A 26,926-nucleotide genomic window follows, 5' to 3' on the forward strand; every position below is an offset into this window, starting at 1 on the left:
CTGGATCGAATGGTAGGTCTACTTGTATCTGTTTAAGGTATCTCCATATTGATTTCCACAGGGGTTGCAAACATTTGGTTTTGGACTGTGTTTCAGCACTTCATCTTTATCCCACTATTGTGCCGAATGCTTGCGATTGTGAAAAAGAATCCATTTTTCATCACTTGTAACAATGTGGTGTAGAAATGGTTCAACTTTATGTCACAAGAGCAAAGAAAGGCAGGCTTCAAGACTATCTCTCTTCTGACGCTCATTTAATTCACGTGCAACACATCTATCTACCTTCTTTATCTTGCCCATTTGTTTCAAATGATTAATGTCAAACCTTGCTGTTAATTCACACATAGGTTGAGATGGATTCACTTCCACTACAGCTTTCAGCTCTACAGCTTTCAGCTCATCATTATCCACCTTGGTCTCAGGTCGCCCACATGGCTCATTCTCAAGATTAAATCACCAGTACGGAACTTCTCAAACCATCAATAATATACGGTGCATTCATTAGCCACATTCTTCTCAAACACTTTGTTGTTATTTCGAGCTGTCCTCGTGGCATTGTTTCCATGACAGAACTCATATTCAAAAATAACACGAATTTTTGACTTATCCATGGTTTCACAAAAATTTCTCTAAAAAAAACTGAAAGAGGCCGGGTGCAGTGGCTCACGCCTATAATCCTAGCACTCTGGGAGGCCGAGGCGGGTGGATTGCTCGAGGTCAGAAGTTCGAGATCAGCCTGAGCAAGAGCAAGACCTCGTCTCTACTAAAAACAGAAAGAAATTATCTGGCCAACTAAAAATATATATAGAAAAAAATAGCCAGGCATGGTGGCGCATGCCTGTAGTCCCAGCTACTTGGGAGGCTGAGGCAGTAGGATCGCTTAAGCCCAGGAGTTTGAAGTTGCTGTGAGCTAGGCTGACGCCACGGCATTCACTCTAGCCCGGGCAACACAGTGAGACTCTGTCTCAAAAACAAACAAACAAACAAAAAAACTGAAAGATAATATACATGCCAAAATGTGTATTTGAAAGACTGAGGATGACGTTCACAATAAAAATAATAGAAGTGTCAAAGTGAAATGTCAGAGATATCAACTGTCAAACAGTACTTATGGAAATCGGATATTTCATACTTAATAACCTTAATGACATATTAGGTGTAGCTGTGCTCTGTTCTGGTTAACTTGTTAAAATTAACCAGACTGGAAGATCCAGTTTCTTGTCAGAAGAATTTCATCCCAGAACATCAGAAATGGTAGATTTTAGTGCTTCTTGCATCATCACATAAATAGAATAAATCAGTATCAATATGCATGCGTTCATTATAAGATTATTAATTCAGAACAGGGGAAGAAGAAGGTCCTGAAGTTTTACTGATCTCAGAGCTGTGATAACACCATCAACATATTAAGATTACTGGGTGTAAGTTTTTTTTCTTTTTTTTCTTTCAAAATATTAAGGGGGTACAAATGTTTTTGTTACATGGATAGTTTTTATAATGCCCAAGTCAGGGCTATTAGTGTGACCATCATCCAAACAGTGTTCAGTGTACTGTTAGGTAGGGTTTTAGCCCTTCCTGCCCCGGTCCCTTCTTGATTGCCAATGACTTTTACTTCTCTCTGTGCCCATGTGTGCCCATCGATTAGTTCCAAATTATTAGAGAGTACATGTTGTGTTTGTTTTTCCATTCTTGAGATATTTCCCCTAGGATAATGGTCTCCAGTTCCATCCAAATTGCTGCAAAAGACATTAATTCTGGGTGTAACTTTTAATGCACACTTTACTTTTCTTACTCTGATGAATTGATAAGAAGATTTGTAAGTTCACAGAATTCACGTGCAGATAATATTGCTACTGTAGTTTTTAAAACATCTGAAAGCAATTTAACATAATTATTGCCTCAATTTTGCTTACACTATTAATGGATGTTCAAATCTCTTTTCTCAAAAATAGCCTAATTAATGCCCTAATTAGTAATACAGCACTTAGAAGATGTTTTTAAATATCTAAATCTAGGTGTTCCTACCTTCATCCCTCTTAGCACTTACCTTAATTCAGTATCAGTACTCTGATACCCAGTAAAGAATCTCCAATACTTCAAATCTCTGGTAGGACTCTGGCTGCTTCTCCTATAGAGTATAATCCATTTTTAGCATGACTATTGTACATATCAAGACTGTAACAAAATCTTGATTAGTAGAGCCTAATTAATGAAATTTATTATATTGTAATTTGGACCATTCTCATTCAGAATTAATGATAATTCAGATAGGGGCTGAGGTTAAATTGATTTGGGGATTATTTTTGCATAGAGTTTGGTAAACAAATTAAAAAACAAGATAGCATTAATAGAAAGGACACCAAAACCACTTAAAGAATAAATGCTTCCAAGCACCTTTAAGTACTTTAGAAATATCTCTTTACATATAATCCATTGATACTCTATCTATAAGTCATTATTGTCTATTTATTAAAGCAAGATTCCTAAGGGTAATACTTTGTTACCTAGTTCTGGTTACTACTCGTACAAGGAAACCATAAAAACTGCAGTTGATAAAAAATATTCTAAAATTCAAAATCAACCATTTTAGACTTATTCTCTCTAAATTATTGCAAATTAAAAAAATGAAGCATAAAATTTAACACCCATTTTTCTTCTACCTCTATTTTTTTCTCTGTTTTTGTGAACTCACAAGTATCTGGACCAATTTGGCAAAACTAACAATATAATCCATGATAATTAAATCTTTTGATATTAATAATAAACAAAAACAACCCAGTTAATAATGATAGTCTTCAAAGTATACAGGAAGGGAAATAGAATATAAGGTTCTATGTGCACATTTAGAGATTAAACTCAGCAATAACCATTAAATGTATTAGTATATGATATATGCCCAGCCCTGCAAAGGGCAAGGCGCAACTTTTAAGTAATGAGACTGGCTTATATATGACCTGTGGAATCAAACTTATATAAGTAATATATCTTACCATCTAGGTGGATGGTAAGAAATGTTACAGGATATATAAAGAATTATTTGAATTCCTCTGATGAAAGATGCTGTATAAATACAAAGTAGTGGCAATAAGACAATGGAAAAATAGAGAAGATATGCCTTTTTATTCTAAAATGAAAAAAACCCCTAAGTATAACTGCAGAAAGTTTAGATGGTACAAATGTAATTATGAACTCTGACTCAATCCAGATGAAACGATCCCTACTTTTATTATGGAAGAACATAACTTATGACTTTTTACTTCCTACAATAAAGAAAACAAATTATTTTTGAAATAAAAATCTAGTGATTCAAAAATTGCCTGAGTTAGACACAGTATTTTAAAAGAACCTGGGTAATTATTTTCCTTGCTGCTACTTCTAGTCAAATCACCCAGTTCAAATACACTTTATCCAACATGGGTTTGGCTTTTTAGTCTATCACAGAAAATCTTTCCTGAATAACTTTTAAAAAACATAAATGTTTTTTATGAAACTCATTTAGGGGCCACAGAAGTAGCTTAGAAGTGACAGTGAGAATAAACAGATATCTATAGTAGTTAGGAAAAGTGGATATGAGGTACAGAAAGTAAGCATAATAAGGAGCTATGTAACTCTGGCTATGAAAGGTTATGGAGATACTAATACTATACATTGGTTTTAAATGAACGTTGTTAAAAACATCCATTTTCTCATTATTAATCATGTCAAAATTCAATTTCAGGTTTCAGTTAATATTATTGCATCTAAAAATGGTTATAGGCTGGGCGTGGTGGCTCACGCCTTTAATCCTAGCACTCTGGGAGGACAAGTTGGGAGGATCCCTTAAGGTCAGGAGCTCAAACCCAGCCTCATCAAGAGCGAGACCCCATCTCTACTAAAAATAGAAAGAAATTACCTGGACAACTAAAAATAGAAAAAAAAATAGCTGGATGTGGTGGCCCATGCCTATAGTTCCAGCTACTGGGAGGCTGAGGCAAGAGGATTGCTTGAGCCTGGGAGTTTAAGGTTGCTGTGAGCTAGGCTGACACCACAGCACTCTAGCCCCAGCAAAGAGGGAGACTTTATCTCAAAAAAATTGTTACAAAAACCTTCTATTACAGTAGAATACCATCAGTAACAAAATTAGTCTCCCTGTCAAGTCCCAGTGGTGCACTTGTCATTAGGAAAATAAGAATTAATCAGACCACAGGAGAACTTGTAGATGCCAATAATTTAAAAAGTTAACAATTCATAAGAAATGATATTAAGGGAATAGCTGTGTGAGATATTTCCTTTGAATATTAGTTTACAACTTGTGTATGAAAGTTTTTCTTTTATTTTGTTTATAAGTACCACAATTTAAGAAGGAATTCTACTCTCCACTTTTCTTCCTACATTGAGTTGGGTACAGATATCTTTCATTTAGTGAAAAAAGTTGTGCTCCAGGAAAATCTGCTCTGAAAAGAATTGTTGCATAAAAGCCATTTACCCCCAAAATTTCCATCATAAAATCTAAGATGTGTTCAGCTGGGAAAATTTTTGGTCCACTGACATAATAAAGATCATATTTTAGAATATAGTAACACTTTAAAAACTACATATTTAAGGAAAATTAGAATTTATCGATACATCACTGATACTCAGTGTAATGCTGCTTTGCCTCCAAACTCAGTAATTAGGTAAAAGTATTGAGAATGATGACTCTATTATAATAGACACTGACAGTTCCTTGCCCTATTTCACATGCTGCCACCAACTGAGGTTTAGCAATTTAACTAAGATATGTACCTGCCTTAAACCACCATAGGACTTAGAACTTGACATGTAAGGTAATTTTAATTTTCTCAACAGTTTCCCCATCATTTTAATTAACCAGTTGTCTTTCCGAAGATCTTCCTTTGATATAGGCATAAGCAGCTAAGAACAGAAATGTGCAATACCTGCTTAGCAAAGGAGATTTACCCCAATGCCTTCTGAATATATGTCTTTATCTGTTAACTGATTAATTTCCAATAATAATCATAGCTATTTGTTGACTGTCTCTGGGAAGACCATTCTGTTATCTAATTCATAACTTGTTTATTTACTATTTAACCAATAACTGAGGTTCTAAGTAGAGGATGCTCAAAATAACGATTAGATTTGTTGAGCCTAAAAACTATTAGCTACTGTGAAATAAAGTTTATCAGTAATAACTTTAATCAAAGAAGACCACTGCTGGCAGCAAAAGATATCAAATAAAAGGTACAAGATGTTGTATAGAAGCCTAAAAAAATTCAAGTTTAGGTATATTGTTCCAGAGAGTCAATCTGTGAATTCTTTGTATTTAGAATTCAAATATGTGAATTTCTGTTGGAAGACATATCTCTCTTTTGATATAATTGCAGTATGTTTTGTTATTTTTCTGTGTACAAACATCAACTAACAATGGTTGACTAAAAGCCATTAGTCATATAACTAATTCTCAATACAACAAAAAGTTCTTAGAAATGCACTAAAATAAGTTTTGCAGAGGTTTGTAATTACAGTTTAAACATTGATGTTAGCTACCAATTATTAACACATGCATTATTAATAACATTATATTAGAACTTCAACTTCCCTTTGTTTTCAGAAAATAGCAATAGCAGTACTAAAAGGTAGTACTAAAAACTAACTTATCATATACTTTAATGAACCAAAATGCATGTTGATTACAGAATTTCCCTAATATATTTTATCAAGAAATAGTCTTTGGAGCATATTAATAATCTAAGGTTGTACTAATCAGACTAGTCTTGTATGAAACACTTAAGATTCTGTCTTTTAGTAGACAGTAAAAACTGTACAGATTATAAAAATATGCAAGCTTAATATTGTGTATCTTCTTACTAAACATTCTTACTCGCCCCAGGAAATCAGATGATTATTTTTAAGTCTGACTTCTATTACATATACATTTGTAAAACTATTTATATTTATTTAGTATGTAATTTATCATAGAAAACTATGCCTACTCCAAAACAGTTAATTTCCACTGATAGTCTCTTCCTCTTTTAGGTTTATCCAGGAGAATTATATGCATACGGCTTAGAAAATCAAGTGCCTTAGCTCATGATATGCTGAATTCCACCCCTTTGGATCTATGAAGAACCAAATCAAGTCTGACTTTTTCTATGAAGCTTTCTATGACAAACTCCAGGCTCCAGTGATCTCTCTTTACTCTTAGTTACTTTATGTTCCAATTGTTGACCATGATGTCTCATATACGTATTTTCTTTCCCCAAGGGTAAGCGATTTAACTTCTGGGACCTGTTTCTGTTCTATTCTCCACAATACCTCGTATAATAGTGGGCACTCAGTAGAAGCTAAAAAATAAAAACTTGTTGAAAATCACTTAAAAATAAATCTCACCAACAGTGTATGAGTGTTCCTATCTCTCTGCATCCATGCCAGGATTTGTTGTTTTGGGACTTTTAGATAAAAGCCATTCTCACAGAAGTTAAGTGATATCTCACCTGGTTTTGATTTGCATTTCCCTGATGATTAGAGACGTTGAACACTTTTTTATATGTTTGCTGGCCATTATTCTGTCTTCTTCTGCAAAGTTTCTGTTCATGCCCTTTGCCCACTTTTTAATGGGGATGTTTGATTTTTTTCTTGTTGATTTCCTAAGTTCTATATAGATTCTAGTTATCAGCTCTTTATCAGACGTATAGCATGCAAATATGTTCTCCAATTCTGTAGGTTGTCTAGTCGCCCTAATGATAGTTTCCTTGGCTGTGCAGAAGCTTTTTAATCTGATCAGGTCCTATTTATTAATTTTTGTTGCTGCTGTGATTGCTTTGGGGCTCTTCTGCATAAATTCTTTGCCTAGGCCGATGTCTGTAAGAGTTTTCCCAACATTTTCTTCTAGAATTCTTAAGCACCTCTTATATTATCCTGGGTGAAGCTAGAATCCATCCTTTGAGGTGAAGTATCACAAGAATGGAAAAACAAGCACCACAAGTACTCACCATGGTACTAGTACAATTGTACTAGTCCAGTTAATACAATTGGTACTAACTGATCAACACTTTGGTGCTCACATGGAAGTAATATTCACTGGGTGCTGGCGGGTGGGAGGGGGGTGGTGGGGATGGGTAAACTCACAACTAGTGGGTGCAGAGCACACTGCATGGGGGATGGGCATGCTTGTAGCTCTGGCTTGGGCGATGCAAGGGCATTATATGTAACCAAAATGTTTGTACCCCCATAATATTCTGAAATTTAAAAATAAATAAATAAATAAAATCTCATTCCAGATTTCACTGATCAAGCGCCTTGACAGCACTTGCAAAATGAGCTATCAATATTATTTTATGTGGTTATGACACCCTAGGCAAAAGCTCTTGAGTATGTGAGATCTTCACAGCCACACTCATTACAATAGAATACTAAATTGGATTCAAATTACTGCTCAGATATTAAAATATGTGAAGGTAAAGAGGAAGTATTCACATGATACATTATTATTTCAAATGATTCAGACCTGAATTCGTCAAAAGCTTTTCCAAAACAAAAACATCTCTAACTTTGGAGTCTAGCAACTAGAAGCATGTCAGTTTGCTAATGCACAAAACAAACAATATTCACTGAGGTCCAAGATTATTTTGCAGTGGTACTAGAATTATACTGTTCTTTAATTTAAATCATACACAAAAGAACCTGAAACAGCATGAAAGCTGCCAAAGCAAAGCATTTTACCCAAAACTATCAGAGAGTTGGCAGTCTTGACAGATTCATTCAATAAAGTCATCTAATCACAAATGACATCTATATCATTTTTAAAAATCTTTAGCTCAAAAGGGTTTACCAAAAACTAAATTTAGCATTTCCATTATTGCACTTCTTTTTCACATTTCTTTTTCAATAAAAGAAACCTGAAATGGCTTAAAAACCAGTAGGGTGGCAAGAGAACCAAATAAAAGAAGGAACCTATCTTTTATTGTCCATTCACAGAAGTATCTTAACAATCAAAATAATTAGTTATTTTAAATTCAATCAACTTTTGAAAGGAATCAGCTGTGAACTGTAATATTTTTCAACCATTTGTTTTTAAGGAAACAACCTCATTCATCAAAGATAATATCATTAATTTTCAAAAAAGCACCTCACAATTTTAGATCCTCATCTAATCACCTTGTCCAAAATACCACTTCAGGTGTCTCATGCCAATATTTTCTAGAGGCAACTATTTTCAACTGTGGGCTACCTCAGGAAGAACAGATAAATCACAACCCATCCTCTCTTTTATTAAGGACATTTTAGGTTCATCATCATATTTATAAAAAAAGAAGTATGTCATTCTGGATGAAGAGTAGTTAGTTCGTAAAACCTGTTTCCCCTGTTATCAATAGCCACTCTTTGCCTACTTCTCTTCAAGTTTGATGGCGCTTTGGAAGTCAAGTGGAGTGTATGTTGCTAGTTTATTATTATCAAATATAAGTACTATTTTCCTAACTCTTGTATGTCAGGAGTCAGGAGTCAGAAGCCAGGCACAAAGCTTTCAGAAGCTCTTGGCACACGAGTGCAACTACACTGAAAAGTAAGGGGCCACTCTAGCCATCTGTTCAAGCCTTGAGGCATGGAGCGACAGCAGCCCAGGGAATGGGCTCTTGAAAAGCCTGTGGTCAAGCTAAGCCTCCCGAGAGCAAAAGTCAGAGCAAGGGGAAAGGGGCGAGCAAGGCACTGGAAGAGTCTGTCCCCGAATCAGGGACCAGACTGCGTGACTGTACCTAGAATTAGCATCTATGGCATCTAAGCAGCAAAGCCAGGCCTTAAGCACCGACCCCGCATTCCTGGACGCCGGGGTTGAGATCAGAAAGTGGTGGCTCTGAGAAGCAAAACTACCTCAAATGCAATAAAGAACCGCAAGCAGATGTAAAAGAGACATCAGAAGCTTCTGCAGGAGAAAGCAACCCTTCGCTGCTTGCCTCCCGGGCCCGGAGGCCGGAAAGGCGCCCCAGCATCAGGCGAGTGCGGTGCCACTACTCACCCTACTCTCCTAAGGTCCGGGTCGTCGCCCTGTTCGACGCAGCCCCTGCAAGGGGGAGCCCCTCCCCCGCCCGCCGCCGGCGGTGGGCTCAGCGGGCTAGAGGAGGCGGCGGCGCAGGTGTCCAACAGCTGGGGCCAGAGGAGATGAGTGCAAGGGGAGGCAGACTGATGCCTTCTGCTCCCTGGCGCCGCCAACTTCACCACCATCGACGTGGAGGGACGAGGGGAAGCAATGGGGGGGCAGGCCCTCGCCCAGCGGCCCGGACCCTCCCAGGATACTAGGCCCGAGCCTCTGGCGGGACCGCCGCCCCAGCCCCCTCAGCGACGCGACCCCCAGGCCTGATTGCCGTCCCTTGGCCCCCGAGGCCACAGAGCAGCGGCGGCTCCCTCTTGGGGCCGCGGTCGCAGCTGCATCCTCGTGCTCCTCCTCCTCTGGCGCTGCTGCCTACACACACAGCCCCGGCGCCTATACCGCCGCGGAGCCCCGACCGCCGTTGCCTAGCAACCGCGCGCATGCGCCCCACCCCCGCCGGCGACCGCAGCCACCGCTGGCGCCGCTGTCGGAGCTCGGACCAGCCGGTCCGCGACCTAGAAAAGTGCATAAAACCTCATTTCCTAGGGCCTAGATGGAGCGACGTCAAGGTAAGGGTGGGTAGGGAGAGGTCCAGGGTGTTCTGAAATTCGAAAAAGGTCCAGGGACTTGGGACACGACCGTCTCCCAACCCCTAGACAGGTACCTCGGAGGTTGAAAGTGACAGTCCCAGCAACCTCCCTACTTATCTCGCTGCCTTTAGTCTTGCTTCCTCCAATCCATTCTTCACAGGGCTGCCAGAATTTTCTAAATAACTTCACTGACCATGTCATTCGTCTGCATAACTCAGATGGTTATGGGACAACCCCCTTACTAGGGCCTAACAGTTCTTGAATACTGCAACAACATCCTCTCTGGTCTCCCTGCCTTTGCTGTTAGACTTGCCTCCCATTCTCATGCTTCTACCAGAGTGATCTTTATAAAACGCAAATCTACTCTCACTTCCCTCTGATTTAGAGAATGGGCTTTGGAATTAAAGCCAAATTTGAATTTCTGTTCCACCACCAAGTAGCTATGTTTCCTTGAGCTAGGATGCTTAACCTCTCTGAATCTGCCTCCTCATCTGTAAAATGGGGATAATTATAGTAACTATAGAATAGTAAAAATAGGATTCAATGACAGAGTGCATATAAAGCACTTAACATACATAACTTATACTCTGGCACAGAGTAAGTACTTAGTTATTTTTCAATAGATCCTCATTGCCTGTAATAAAAGAGAAAGTACAAACTCCCTAGCTTAACATTCAAAGTCCTCTAAGATCTTGCGTCTATTTTTCTAGCCCTAGCTCCTTCCACACTCCCCCTTAGTCACTCAGCCACAGACCTGTTCTTGCAGTTTCTGAGATACATCTAGATCTATAAAGCACTTAGATATGTTTCCTCAAGGTTCACTGGGGTAAAAAATCTACATGAACCCTCCAATTAATGGACATGTAAATATGCAGTGATCCTTCCAAAACTACACATATTAATCTTAAAATATTTACACTGAGAATTGACATGTAGGCAGTGAGTATATACAAAACTTGTGCAATTTTATGGAGGCTGACTTACATCTTTTTTAAATTAGGCTTAGAGTTTCTGTAATATGTAATGATAAAAATATGTCACCAATTTTGAACTTAATACAATGCATAAACATACAAAATTTGCCCTGCTGGATGTTTATTTAATAAAAGATTTAAACATTTTAAGAAGTGTAAAAATAGCTGTACCATACCATGTGTAAGAACTCTGAGAAGCCCTAGAAGTGCTAATTGACACTTTCATGGAAAGCTCAAATGGACTATAAGCCTAACATGAAATTTCATGAGGACCAGCCAGAAAATGTTGAAGAAAGAAAAGAACAATTGGAAAAGTGAAAGAGTGAATCACTCTAGGACTAATTAAATATTATAGAAGTATCAGATGGAGATAATCAACAAGCCATAATTAATGGGGAAGAGCATAACATGGAGAGTGTGTATTACAGCTGTGAATGTGGCAATGATGTTGGATAGGGTTCTCACACAGCTCATACCTTTCCTTCCATGTAGTACAGACATGCCGTTTATAATAGGTTCAAAGGAAGACAATTCCCTAGTGTTCAGCCTTTTCCAATGACCATCAATAACTCACAGGAACAGACTTTTAACAGAATTTGCTTATGTCTTCTAAGACCTGTATTTCATCACATAAAACCTGTATTCTCTGTTCACTTATTGAACTCATTACATTCGGTAGTACATATGTATTATGTTTACAGTGAAACAGAGTAATAAATATATAAAATGTTACTAGTCTAATTCTTCTATGTTCCTTTCTAGATACAGAATTATGTCACTGCTGTATGTAAACTCCTTCAATATTTTTTTCCCTGGGATTTCAAGACAAAATCTAAGCTTCTTTACCCACAGAAATGTATCTGCCTCTACCGTTGGCAAAGTAAAAACTCCTGCCAACAAGAAGACCTATCCATATCAATATGGAAAGAAAGAAAGCTGATTTATAGCTGAGTGTGGTTGCTCACACCTATAATCCCAGCTACTCCAGAGGCAGGAGGATCCCTTGAGGCCAGGAGTTAGAGACCAGCCTGGGCAACATAGTGAGACCCCATCTCTAAAAAGAATACATATTTTTTAAAAAAGAAAGCTGATTTATTATTCAGTAAGCACAACATAGTATATGAAGGTAGCCTTCAAGAGATTACAAATTCAAGATAAATTCCACACAATGTATACAGTAAAGCAAATACAAAGTTCACTTGGGAATTGAACTATTTGTTTAGTTCATGGACTTATTCCAAAAGAGTAATAAAACTTCTCTCACCTCCAGAAAGACACCTCTAGTCTTTCTAAAAGACAAATGGTAACACTTTGAGATGGGCTTCTACATTAACCTTGAAGACATGCCTTTACATTTCAAAGGGAAATATGATTCATCACTTTGGAAACATGTGTGCATTGTAACACTGGAAACTGAGACTCTCCAGTCGCTGGAGAATTGTTCTATATTCCAAAAGTTAGAAAAAGAATAAAGATTCACTATGTCCCCCAAAGAGATACTCTAAGAAGCTAAGGGAGAGGAAATAGTCTCTTTCTCCTTTATTCACCTTTATTTACCTTTACAATTACAAGTCAATGGGTTCTTCAGAAACCAAACTCTGTGCTGGCACAGTAGATGCACCTAGTAGATCAAGAGGAAATCCTTCTTAAATAAATAAGAAAGTCATAGAAGTGGTGACATTGCTCTGGGTGTTAACAGATGAGTAGGAGTTTGCCAGAAGGCAATAAGAATAGCCCATGCAAAGGAAAAAGTATGTTCAAAAGCCCAGAAAATCTGAAAGTTGATGATGTGTTCAGAAAAAGTAAAAAAGTTTGACTTACACATATTATATATTTATTTAGGTGCTGGGCAGCATAAGGGTATAATGGAGTTGAGTATAGGAGAAGTAGGTTGGGGACAAATTGTGAAATGCCTTATATGCCACGTCAAAGATTTTGAAAAAGGTCTATATTTGATGGTTAAATATGGTGTTAAAGAAAAAATTTTTTATGACACTTGTTAAAGATGGTAAGGAAGACTTTATTCAAGGAGGACTACCATGATAATGTTTTGCAGTAGGGAGGAGAAATGGGGCTCAACTCTGACTCCAACAAGGACAAGTGGGGATTTATAACTAAGGAGCAGGGTGGGGATCAGTGGATAGAAAATTACTGTAGTAAAAGTAAACATCAAGTCTAGGGGAATTCTTGCTAAAGGCAGACCAGGGTGATAAGATAGGGAGGGTGGAAGATGAGGAATCTGATCAGATATCCAGGGTTATCAGAAACCAAGGGTGGAGAATTTTCACTAAACTGACTCAGCAGAATTCTTGCTAAAACTGAACTAAGAGGGCCAAGAACAGAGCCCAAGGTCAGGGCTTAGTTGAGAGGGCTCAGAAGAGCCTGACTCCAATTTGGTCAAGGAGAGAATATTTGTCAAGGGCAAGGTTCATTATTAATACTTGTTTGGGGATCTGGCACAAATACTAGATAGTTCCCCAGCCCCAAAGAGTTTATAATCTAACAATGCAAGAAGACAAAATATCAGTTAACGTAAATGAAATATCATAAATTGATAGATGTATTTAAGGAAGAGGGTACGAAATTGGGGATAGACTTTGGATAAAGTTTCTGAGAAAGCCCCTTGGATGATTTCATCTTGACCTATAATATAAAGGGCCTCCATAATTGGAGTAATTCTCAGAAATCCAAACACTTGAACCCTGTATGTCTGTATGCTGTAGTTCTTCATCCTTTGTTCACTGTTTCCATTCCAGCTCCTCTGAAGAAAGTCACTGATCTTTTAATGCAAATTGATGTCACCACAGATTTAGTTTTTCATCTTAGCACCACTTGACACTCTTTTTACTTTATCTTGGTCAGTCCCTCTCCAATTCTCCTCAGCTATTATTCCAAACCTTAACCATTCTCCACTATGACTGACAACTTTATCACATACTCACCAAACCCACCACCCACCTGATAACTTCATTACTCACATTCCTTAAAAAAATGAAGGTAATAGGAATTTTTCTCAGCTACAGTCTACATCCGCTCCCATATTATACCTTTATCCCTCCAGTCTCACATAGACTATAAAACTAAATCTTCCATCTGAGCTCCTGATCTTTGTCTCACCCAGCCCCTCAGAGATCTGACCTTATCACTTTTTCTTTCTTTCTCCAATACCTTACACCTCTCTATCTCTACTAAATCATTCTCCTCAGCCTCAAGGATCGACCATTCTTAAATATTCTCCTTTGATCCTTGAGCCTCCTCTAGTTTCCTAGAAGTGTCTCCTGTTACCCTCTCACCTTTTCTTCTTTCTCACCCAGAGGTCTCAAAAGTGGTTATCTATATTCACTGCTTCTATTCCTTCACTTCCATTCACCTTTCAACCATTGTAATAGGGATTTCACCTCTACCTCTTCATTAAAACTTCTTTTGTTAAGAACACCAATTACTAACTAATTTCTCTATGCAATAGGTACCTTTTAGCCCCTTTCTTATTGGACCTCACTGCCATGTATGAGAGTGTTGATCACATTGGTCTGCTGTGAAATTCTCTACTCACTTGACTCCCAGACATCCATTCTTCTTGTTCCTTTCCTTCCTCCTTATATTTTTCATTGTGTAACCTTCATGGACTCTTTTTCTTCTACCCACACCTTAAATATTGTTGTTTCCCATGGTTCTACCCTTGGCCTATTTCTTTTGTTCTGTTTTTCGTACTCTATTACTTATGCATGGATGACCTTCAAATATATATTGCTAGCTCAGACCTCCTTACTGAGATCTAGATAAGTAGATCCAAAGTTGTCTACTAGACATCCTCACTTCGATACCCCCCAAGTAGTTCAAATCCAACCTGTTCATGTCTGAATTCATCATCTTCCCATGGTAATGTATTCTTCTTTGTTAGGGTAGATTCCTCCCTCCCCCCAAAAAAAAACCTCCCACGGGGAGATCCTGGTTATGTCACATAATGATTTTACCTACTTGCAGAAACAGACGAAAGAACTGGACTATGGCCGTTTTATGTCAGTTAAGCCAAGACTTCTGTACCTTTTCCTAAAAAATAGGCCACATATAGGCACCAAGGAAGAATAGGTTTAATCACTAGAGTGGAGGCTTCATGAAGACAAGGATTCTTGTCTGCTTTGTTCACTGTTGTATCTCTAATGCTTAGAATAGTACCTGATACATAGAAAGCCCTCAGTAAATCTTTGTTGAATGAATGAATGAATCTGTATATCCTCTGCTTAAAGACCCCTTGCCTTGGAATTGTAGTATACTGTGGCAGCTAGATAGATAGATCGATAGATAGATAGATAGATAGATAGATAGATAGATAGATAGACAGACAAATAGATAGAGATAGATATCAGTATATATCCCTAGATTAGGAAGGACTGTGTCTTTTTTGTGTCAGATAGTGCAAAAGGAAATTGTAACTGCATTTCACCCAGATTTCTGCCCATGAAAAAAATAAATAAATAAAGGAGGGAGGGAGGAATAAGAACACTTCATATACCTCTTGGAACAGTCAATTGATAGTCCTTCAGTTCTGCCAGATGCTCAGATCTCTGCTATAGGGAAAACTCCTCTGTAGTTTGCCTTCAATCTCTGTGTGAGCAATACCAGCTTCAGGAATCAAAACAGTTCATACAACTGAAAATGCCTACTTCAAGCAGAAAGTTGATCTGTATCTTGCTTGGCATTATATGCAATAGTGAATAAAGGACACGTGAAAACCTTTGCCTTAGCTCTGCCTCTTGGTATCCTGAACTTTCTGTCTCATTGAGACCAAAAGAAGCAAAATATGATCTAGTTACAAGAAGGGATGTACCCCCAACCTTGGCAGGCCCCCAACAGTCCTATATTCCTTAACTTGGTTAGTGTATTTACCTTGTTTACCCAAACCAAAAACTTGAAAGTCACTTCAGACTCTCTCTTTTGCCCCCCTACATCTAATTCAGTTAGTAAGTCCTACTGATTCTATTTCCCAAATATCTCTCATATCTATCTTCCCTTTATACTTGCACTGCCATCAGTTGTGCCTTAATTTAAGCCTTCATCATTTTTTTCAGGACTATTTCAACAACTTCCTAATTGGGCTCCTTACCTTCATTTTTACCTCTCTTCCAAACCATCTTCCATACTGCTCTTGAATGAATTATCTAAAATGAAAACATTACCAAATTTTCCCCCTGCTTATAAACATTTCAGACCTATTTCCCAATACCTACTGAATACACATCAGGCTACATATTACTCTACATAACCTGTCTATTCTTCAGCCTTATCTCCTACCATTCTCTACATTCCACTTAATGCTCAGAAATATACTACTTGCAATTCTCCTTTGAAACATTGCCCTTCCTCTGGGAGCTTCTCTTCCCACCAGCTCTATCCCAATGTTACTATAGAAATTTTTATATTATGTGATCCTTTGGCCATAGTTGAGCAAACTGGGACTATCATAGTCTTTCCTCAGGAATCTGGAATCTAGACCAAGAGATTTCAGCCCAGTCTGGTTACGTGTTTATGTTGAGCAGTATAAACTTCAGAGCTGTTGGCAGCAGCCATTTTTCTGCCATATGGTCTGGGAAAGAGAAAAAGTTGGTCTGCTATAAAAGGTGAGGAAGACACTTAGAGAGAGGCAGCAATGAGAAAGGGGGAGAGACTCCAGAGAGCAGTTGAGTTCCTAGCTCCAGCTTATTCCTTTAAGCTGATCTGCCTTCTTGGTTTTGGGTTCCATAAAATACTCTTCTATTCTCATTCTAAATTCCTTTTCATGCTCAGGCTAGTTTGAGTTTAATTGCTATTCCTTACAAATAAACATACTGCTCTTCTGTATCATACCATTCAACAATTCTTTATCTTTGCTTATTCCTTTCCCTTTGACTAGAAAACTGTACTTCTTTTCACACCATTTTGCCTTAGTAATTTCTATTTGTAATAGAGAAGGTAGCACTCAGGCCTTCTACCTGTACCAGGAAGGTACCTATCTTTCTACCCTGCCCTTACTTCATTCCTCCCCCCAAAAAAGGAATATTTATATTATAGGTCAGATAGCATGACCTTGATTATGCCAGATTTAATAATAAGTGGGTTAATGTTTGCAAATAGATCCCATGCCCATGTATGATCCTTCCTTTCCTCTCCCTCTTCTCCCCCTTCTGTGGATACTGTAAGAGGGCCAGGGCCTACCTTGAGGCAGTTCCAGCTATTCTCTTCTCTTTCTCTCTACCTAGGGATAGGGAATCAATTTAGCTTCATATGTCATATGGCTGGTCAGAAAACAGTAACATTTGGATTTGAGCTTGGGGACAGAGTGCCATTAGAAAACCTCACTAAGGCTTCCAGTGAGCCACATCTCAATCACACTTTCCCATAGCTTTTCACAGAAATTATTTCATGCAGCCCCCTATGTTTAGTAATTACAGTTGCAGCTGGTATTAGGAGGAAAAGAGATTCTGTCCTGAAGTAGGAGATCCTTGGGGAATGCAGACTGAAGAGGCAGCTGTACTTTTGCATAAGCTAGATTAGAAGTCAGAGTCCCTTATGGCCAGTCAGGAAAGGCCCTCTATAGATAAAAATTATTTTGGTTCACGTGTTTTTGGGCATTTGTTGGAAGGATGGTATCTTGCTCTCCCGCACCTCACCCCATCTCTCACCTGGAGCTGAGGATGGTATATTGCTCCAGGACAGGTCACATCCTGTTGTGGCAGGAAAATTAAATGGTACGAGAAATTTTTGTGTTGCTATTTAGGTAACCAAAGCCTAGGGAATTCAAAAGGTGAGGGAAAGCAATACTGCCATGGATGCATGTTTGATAAGTGTCAATAGTAGCAGCACAGAGCTAATAAAGATTTGGGATTCCATGAAGCTTTTAGAAAACAATGTGGCAGCTCACCTGCTCTCTCCACAGGCAATTTCCCTCAGTTGAATTTTACTTAATAGGTTATAGACACTGCACAATTAGCACAAACTGACAGGCATACAGGTCAAGTTAAAACCAAGATTTTTCTTTTCTTTTTTCTTTTTGTTGACTCTCTATCCTCGTTCCCTAAACAATAGGGCTGGTAACAGCAACACGATAACATTATTTTTGCTTAGGATTGTTGAAAGCACTTGGTCCTACATTTTATGAATGTGGGACTGGAACTTGAGAAAAGTGAGACCCAAGGGAGACTTGAAGTTGTATCAATCCAACTTCAGAAGTTCTAGAAGAGTTACAATCCCAGTGAAATAGAGCCAAGCATGCAGCTGCTAAAGGAAGCCAGACTCCATCCAGGCATCTGGGTCATACCACCTCTGGATAAGATAAAGCAAAATAAGAAATTGGGGAGAAGATAATTTTGGGCTTTAATTTCTTTGTAGATTTAATTTCTACAAAGGAAGCAGGTTTCAGTGTGGGACTTTATCTTTGCAGAAATTTAATCCTTAGAGGGATTTCATATTGTTCAAATGTAGGACATTTTATATTGCATTATGATGCATTATCTGGACCATGCCACCATGTAGTACTCACTGAACCAGGCTGCACAATATATATACATATATATGTGTGTGTGTGTGTGTGTGTGTGTGTGTGTGTATGTGTGTGTATACATATATATATGTATGTATGCATGTATAATTTGATATGGGAAATAAAATAGCAGGTAAATTTTTGGCCTGCTATGTAGACTTTTGTCCTGGGAAGATAAACAAAAGATTGATGAATGTCAGGGAGATAGTATCACAAAAGAAGGGACAGAACTTCTCTGATAGTCCACGGGTCTTCTTCCACAAGGGGGATGATTATGGCTGACCATCATCTTGGCTATTAAGCCCAAAAGGTTAAGAGAAAATAAAATACAGAAGAAACTAAGGGGAGAGGAGTCTTGATGGCTCTCCTCATATCAGAAATATCCGTAACAGATGGTTCCCACATCTTTTCCTACTTTTTCTTCCCTCTTTCTAAACAGGGTGGAACAGCAAACCAGTAGACCAGATGGCAAGACACTGCTTTGGTCACATTTACTTGTGGACTGAAGAATGGGATCTTCAGACCAGGCAGCTGGACACAGCTTTGGTCTCAGCTGCTCCTCCTCCCATTCTGCTGGGATTGTCAAAGTTCTTTCTCTTTATCTAAGGTTCTTGTGCCTTGTACTTCATAGAAACATAATATTTTATTCATGCTAAATTGAGGAAATAACAGCCTCTCTTGAGCCTTAAGCTTGTGCCATGCACTTCAAATCAGGTTTGCTAGAACTGTGTATTAGATGTATTGGACCCAGGTCCAACTAATAATAACATGGTACTTTGTTCCTCATTTTAGAAATTTTTCTGTTCTTAGGGAACAACTGAGAAGAAAGAGTAAGGCAAAATATGAGCATTCTTGAGTATTCTGTCCAATGCCAACAATCTCTTCAAACCCCTAATACTATTGCTCTTCTAATTTGGTTGTAGCATCTACCTATGGGATTATTTACCCCAAACTCTCTCTAGGAATTCTACTCTTATCCTGTTCCTCCACTCTGCCATCTACATGGTTGCAACAAGAGTTGCTATGTTATTACAACATGATCATACTTCCTAACCATAGTTGATTAGACCAGGGGTAAGTACATTATTTCACAGGGGCCAGTCAGTCCTTTCCCTGGAGTAAGGACACAGCACCAGCGGCATCTGCCCCTTTTATTGGAAGAATAAAAGCTTTACCATGAGCTCCTCCAGTTGATTCCCCCTTATAATCATTGGTCAAAACTGGGTACATGGCTACCCTGACTTTAAGGAAACTATAAAAGTGACTATCTCACCTAAGGCTGGTCACATTCTGCCCAGAACAAATTTAGGGTTCTGATGGCAAGGAAGAAAGGAGGATTGGGTATTACAAAGGCAATTAACAGGGCCTGCCATGCTAATACTTTTATTTATAGATATAATGCAAAAGTAAATTTGCCAAATATAAACCTAGCTGCCTTGCATGGGGGGTGGTTCGTTTTAAAAAGGGACTCTTTATTTGGCTGGAAATCTTTACTGGTTAGGGATAAGCAAGTTAGTCGGGAGGACCTGGGGAGGACAAAAGTGCTCTGCATAATTGAGAGGAAAGTGTTTGGAACTATGGCAGCAATCTGGAAGGGAGAAGGCTAGGAGAAGAGATGGGAGGAGGAGAAAGAAGATGATAGAAAGTCATATGGCTCATGTTCTGAGCTTTCCCCGTTATCTCCAAATTTTTAACAAAGTCTAGAAGTCATGAAAGGTTTATTGTGCCTAAATTTCTTGTGAAAACTGGTGAAGGGTTGAGTTCTATGTGTAAATTGTATTGGAGTAAAATACAGACAGTATGTGTAGATACAGGAGCCAGAGGCCAGAGCCCAAAGAAAGCAAGAAGTTATAAGCCCCACAAATGATCACAGAAATCATAAGAGAGTCAGGAGTTCATATATCATGGAATGATAGATCGCAAAACCAATTTTTCCAAGATCTCTGAGGAGTAAGGATAACCCAGCCAACATCTGGACTATATGCATTTCTTGTCCTTACCCAGTGGTGAGCTCTTCGAAAAGTGGGATAGCATCTTATTCATTATTGCATCCCAGCACTTTGTTGGAGGCCTGGAACATAGTAGACTATACTTGTGACTTTGAACTGAATTGAATGGACCTGACCTATGCTATATTGTAATTCTCAATATGCCTATGTTAACTCCCTTCGTAAATTGGACTCTCCATTAAGAGTGTGTTTGGTATTTCTATTTTTCTATTTTTAGTTCTTTGAGATATTTCCAAATTACTTTCCACAGAGGCTGTACTAATTTGCAGTCCCACCAGCACTGTAAGAGTGTTCCTATCTCTCCGCATCCACACCAGCATTTATTGTTTTGGGACTTTTTGATAAAAGCCATTCTCACTGGAGTTAGGTGATACCTCATTGTGGTTTTGATTTGCATTTACCTGATGATTAGAGATGTTGAGCACTTTTTTATATGTTTGCTGGCCATTATTCTGTCTTTTTTGCAAAGTTTCTGTTCATGCCCTTTGCCCACTTTTTGACGGGGTTGATTTTTTTCTTGTTAATTTTCTTAAGTTCTATATACATTCTTGTTATCAGCTCTTTATCGGATGTATAGCATGCAAATATGTTCTCCAATTCTGTAGGTTGTCTAGTCGCCCTAATGATAGTTTCCTTGGCTGTGCAGAAGCTTTTTAATCTGATCAGGTCCTATTTATTAATTTTTGTTGCTGCTGTGATTGCTCTGGGGCTCTTCTTCATAAATTCTTTATCTAGGCCGATGTCTATAAGAGTTTTCCCAACATTTTCTTCTAGAATTCTTAAGCACCTCTTATATTATCCTGGGTGAAGCTAGAGCCCATCCTTCAACGTGAAGTATCACAAGAATGGAAAAACAAGCACCACATGTACTCGCCATGGTACTAGTACAATTGTACTAGTCCAGTTAATACAATTGGTACTAACTGATCAACACTTTGGTGCTCACATGGAAGTAATATTCACTGGGTGTTGGGTGGGTGGGAGGGGGGTGGTGGGGATGGGTAAACTCACAACTAGTGGGTGCAGAGCACACTGCATGGGGGATGGGCATGCTTGTAGCTCTGGCTTGGGTGATGCAAGGGCATTATATGTAACCAAAATGTTTGTACTCCCATTAATATTCTGAAATTTAAAAAAAGAAAATAAATAAATAAATTGGAAAAAAGAATGTGTTTGATTCATTTTTTCAATTAAGTAAGATATCTTGAGCATTGTAGGTGCTTAAGGGGCCAATTCTCAGAGTCCTGCCTTCATGGAGAGAGATAAGGTCCCAGGTAATCTGATTTCTATTTCTAGTGTGCTCTAGAATGCAGGCTCTGATTTCTTGGCAGCTTGTTTCCCTTAGGCCAATATGAAAATGAATTTTCATTCCCAAGCAAATATTAATTGATGGCAGGGGAAGGCAGCACAGACACATGCTGTGTGGCAGAGGGAAACTAGTTTGGGATTTTAATTTGCCACCAATGATCTGCAAAGTAGACAAACAGATAATCAAGAGTTGGCAGTGTACAGCCATTACAATTAGAAGCTGTTTAGGCAGTTTATTCTAAGTATAACTGGGTGTAGAAAAAAGACTAGAATGATAGACACTGTAATGTTGAGAATGATCATCTTTATTAAGTGAAATTATGGGAGATTTTTGCTTTTTTTGTCATTTTATGCAATTGGCAAGCTGCTTAATGTGTTCATAAATGCTCTTTAAATCCAGTTCATTTTTGTCTATGGGAATAGAACTAACATTTATTGAATGCCTATTATGTGTTGGGCACTACACTACACACTTTATATATCATTTAATCTTTGGGGTTGCCATATTCAGCCAGTTTTATGGATGATATAACTGAGTTCCACAGAGGCAAGGTGACTTTTTCCCAGATTACAGCCAGAAAGCTCAAATGTGAGGATTTAAACCCAGTTTTATCTGGAGGGCTTGGTGAAACATGGATTTCAGAGCACCCCCACATTTCTGATTCAGTATATTTAAGGTAGGGCTGAAAGTTTGCATTCTAAAAGTACCCAGGTTATACTGACTCTGCTGTTCTGGGGATCACACCATGAGAACCATTGCTCTGGAGAATCTAAGTGTGTGAAAGCCTTAAGTCATCTAGTTGTGGGCTTCCAAATAAGCAGACTAATGATATCATGATATCATTCCATGATAGCAGCCTTATTGTTTATCCCCAGTGTGCCATACAAATATTATTATCTATAATATGAAAAGGGTTAGAAAGCACTGATCTAGGCCATCCACTCAATGATGCCTGAATTCTTTCCACAAAATTTCTAACAGATGGTCCATACAGCTTCTGCTTGAACACCTTCAGAGATGGGGAACTCATTCACCCATGAAGGATTCAGTTCCATTTTTGACTGCTCTAACCTGAATATTAAAAAGTTTTTCCTCTATACACGCAGACAACTGGGAGAAGGGAGAGTGAAAGAGAATATATCTGCATCATGAGTTGTCAGCCCATGATAGAATGTTTAAATGGATGTTCTGGAGATGTCCATTATTTCCTTTTGTAATAGTTTTGCTACATAACAAATCTAGCAGCTTAAAACAGCTCACATTTATTGTCTCAAAGTATACGTGGGTCTGCTTGATTGGCACAGCTTGATTGGATCCTCTGCTTCAGGGTCTGTCACAGGCAGCTATCAAGGTATTGGGTGGACTATAGTCATTTCAAGGCTCAACTTTAGAATAATCTATGTCCAAGTGCAGATGGTTATTGGCAGGATTCAATTACTTGTGGATTGTTAGACTGGGGGGCCTTAGTTCCTTGCTAGCTATTGGCTAGAGGCTGCCCTCAGTTCCTTGCCACATGAGCCTCTTCAACATAGCAGCATGTTTTGTCAAAACCTGCAAGCTAAAAAAAGTCACTAGAGATAGTCTGCTAGCAAGAGGTAAGTCATGATCTTTTGTAACCTAATTTTAAATGTGATATCCCATGACTTTTTCCATATTATATTCATCAGAAGCAAGTCACTAAGTCTAGTCCCCATGCAATGGGAGGGGATTACACAAAGAAATGGATCCTAGGAGGCAGGGATCATTGGAGGTCATCTTAGAAGTCTATTACACAGACACTTCCATACTCCTTTAGAGAAGCTATCTCTGGCACAGCCCCAATAAGGCAGCTCTTCTCATTATGTTCCCTGATTTCCCGGGGTTGGAGGTTAGACACTTACTTGGATTAGACTACACAGAGAATAGGCCACTTTCTGCAGGGAACTAAGCTGGCATATTCTTCCTTGCCAGCAGATATGAGATGTTTTTCAGGTCAACAATGTGCCTGGCTCATTTCCCCTGCTCCCTTTGCAGCTAGGGGTGGCCATAACATTAGTTCTGGCCAATGAAATGTAAGGGAAAATTTGATGAGCATCTCTGAGAATGCTTTTCTTTCCTGATAAAAATGGGACAAAAATAGTTAGAACTTTGTTCTATCTTTTTCTTCCTATTTCTTGCCATTAACATGATTATGATGGCTGGAGTTGAAGCAGCCATCTTGCAACCATATGGAGAAGGTCACTGAAATGTTGGCCCTGATATCATTAGGCTATTCTGACAACATCTATAACCCCCTATGTCTAAATTTATTAAATGAACAAAACCCCTATTTAAGCCACTATAGTTAGATTTCCTATTTATTGCTGCTGAAAACATACCTACCTGGTACAGTCATGTACACTAGAAGACTGGGACTTCCAATTTTGAACAGCCATGATTATCTATGCACACTTTGATAAATAAGCAGAGGATAAATAAGGAGTACAGTTGTTAATCAGATGTTTCGAGAGAAAAAGAGGTAAGAGATTATGTGGTACACCAGAGAGTGAGTGAGAACAAGAGAGGGAAAGGGTTTCCAGTCCCATGAGATGTGATTGAATTCTTTTAATTGGATGATACAAGATTCTCTACTGTATCATTATCGTAACTCCTTTCTTACTTGAGCCAATTTCTGTAACTGGCAACCAACTATGCCTTGCATGAACACGTGAGTTATGTTTTTTTTAACACATTAACTGCCATGAGAGTTATGCTGGGCCCCTCCTTCAACACTTAGCCTGAATTTAGCCTTTAAACACTCAATCTAGGGATCAACCCAAGTTGAAAACCTAAGGTCTTCTCAGGCCTTTTCTAAGCATGCATATTGCCCTGGGCATAAGCATGGCTTTCTAAATGCCTTCAAATATACACAGGTAATTTGAGTGCCCTAATTTCCCAAGCAAATTCTTCCCCAGATTTTTCTCTAAGTTCTATTGCATATTTAATTGGTAATCTTTTGCCTCAGGCATCTGCAGGTTGTTCATTTGCCTTGCTTTACCATGTGTTTGAGCAATGCTCACTAGTTTTCCGGCCTGAATGAATTCCAAGCTAGGCAAAACAGAAATGAGCACCTTGCATCATTCCTTCAGGTAGCCCCCAGACAGGTTAGAACAGACCTACCTAATAATTTTCAAATAAGGTCTGCTATGCTTCTTCCAGAACCAGGAACCAGTGACCCACTCGGAGTGTGCCTCCTATCTTTCATACCACTGCTCAGCTTGGCGGGAAGTAGGGAAAAGGCAAGTAAGTATACCACAGCATTCCTACCATTTTAAAGTTGCCTCTTTCTTGATTCAGCATTCTCTCAGTTGCTCTAAACTTTTGACTTTTTGAGAGTCTGATAAAGTTGATTCTGACAGTTTCTGGTTGTTTTCCATAGGAGGATGAGAATGGAGCTACTTATTCTGTGATTTTCCTTATATCACCTAGAATATCCATTTTTTAAAGGTGAAGGGAATCCTGAGATCCTGATTTGCTCTTCTACCCTATGAATCCTATGAAAAGCATGACTGATTTTGTAATTTCCTTCTGACTTTGCTAATAACCTCTGAGATAGAATTGTGGCTACCACTAGCAATTAATGCCAAGATTTGGTTTTGTAGTCCTACCCCTGTATTTATCTTATTTTATGCCTTTATTTCCCATTTGTCTCTGTTTCTTCTTTCATTTTATTTCTTGGTTTTAGCAATGTGTGTATCTATGTAAACCATATGAAATTCTTTTTATGGAAGGAGGTGAGAGATAAAAGAATAGGATTAAGAGGCTAATATTTCACCTATGACTAAGCCACCTCAAAATTGGTAAATTATTTACCATAGGTATCTGTTGAATTCTGTTGCTTTAACACCACTTCATTGCTTCAGTGAAAAAAAGCCAAGCAGAGCACAAAACGCATATCACAGATAATTCATGATTGAGAACTGAGTTCCTGAACCTACCTTTCAATCATGAAATTCATAGGCTGAAAAAGATAAAGGCAATTGAAACAAACTGGCAATAAAAAAGAGTGTAGGGTTTCTGAAACTTGAATAATACAAAGCAAAACTTTTCTTGGATACCCTAAGAACACCCTGATTTGAACAACCCAGATATAATAAACTAAAATTTTATTTAACTTACTCATATAGAGTATTGCATAGTGGTAGCACAGGAGCTTTGGAGTCAGATTGGCTTGTTTTGACCCTATCTGTGTCACTTATTAACTAGGTTACCTTAGATAGTTGCATTACCTTTCTGTGACTGTTTCCACAGCTCTAAAATGAGAATAACAATAGAGCCTAATTCACAGGGTTGCTGTGAATCAAGCTAATTAATACATGTAAATGGTTAACAGTGCCTAGGATATAGTATACACTCGATGAAGGTTACTTATTATTCAATGATGAATCATCTTGTAAAGGTGAAGTTGTGTTTCCATAACTGGCAAAATAAAACACGAGGTAATTTTTAAATGGAAACAAAAAAATTTTAGAATTCTGATATAGACCCCTTTTAAGGTGAAATAATTATCTTAGACACATGATATGAAAATATACGTGAGTAGGATCATGGCTCAGCCATTTAGAAGTTGCTTTGAGCAAATTTGCTTCACCTATTACCCGCTGAGATTCCTGAACTGTAAAATGGGAGTTGAAATAATAACTGCCTTGAAGATGAAATGAAAGCATATTGATAAAACATACAGCACAGTATTGGCATATTAGTGCTCAAGTAACTCTTCCTGTTATTCTGAAATAAAGAGAGGGCAGGTTTAAAATGGAAAGGAGAGGAGGCTCCAGGGGAGTAGGACAGAGGAAGGCCCTTACCTATAACCAGTGTCTTATTCTGTTTGTGCTGCGGTAACAAAATACCATCACTAAGTGGCTTATAAGCAACATAAATTTATTTATCACGGTTCTAGAGGCCAAGAAATTCAAGATCAAGACAGCACCAGATTCCATGTCTAATGAGAGCCTGCTTGCTCATAGATGGCTGTCTTCTTAACTGTAACTTCACATGGCAGAAGGGGCAGGGAATTTCCCTCGGGTTTCTTTTATAAAAGGACTGATACCATTCATGTGGGCCCCACCCTCATGATCTAATCACCTCCCAAAGGCCCCACCCTTAATACTGTCACCTGGCCGGGGGCAGTGGCTCACGCCTGTAATCCTAGCACTCTGGGAGGCCGAGGCGGGTGGATCGCTCGAGGTCAGGAGTTCGAGACCAGCCTGAGCGAGACCTCGTCTCTACTAAAAATAGAAATAAAAAAAAATTATGTGGACAACTAAAAATATATATAGAAAAAATTAGCCGGGCGTGGTGGCGCATGCCTGTAGTCCCAGCTACTCGGGAGGCTGAGGCAGTAGGATCGCTTAAGCCCAGGAGTTTGAGGTTGCTGTGAGCTAGGCTGATGCCACGGCACTCACTCTAGCCCGGGCAACAGAGTGACACTCTGTCTCAAAAAAAA

General features: G+C 38.6%; 1 pseudogene; it reads right to left on the bottom strand.

Moving 5' to 3' along the window:
* The window catches only part of LOC123628243, a 123,888-nt pseudogene extending 114,690 nt beyond the window's left edge, over positions 1-9,198 (bottom strand).
* Between the last annotated feature and the right edge of the window lie 17,728 nt (positions 9,199-26,926).

Source organism: Lemur catta, chromosome X (genome assembly GCF_020740605.2).
Source record: "Lemur catta isolate mLemCat1 chromosome X, mLemCat1.pri, whole genome shotgun sequence".
Lineage (NCBI taxonomy): Eukaryota > Metazoa > Chordata > Mammalia > Primates > Lemuridae > Lemur > Lemur catta.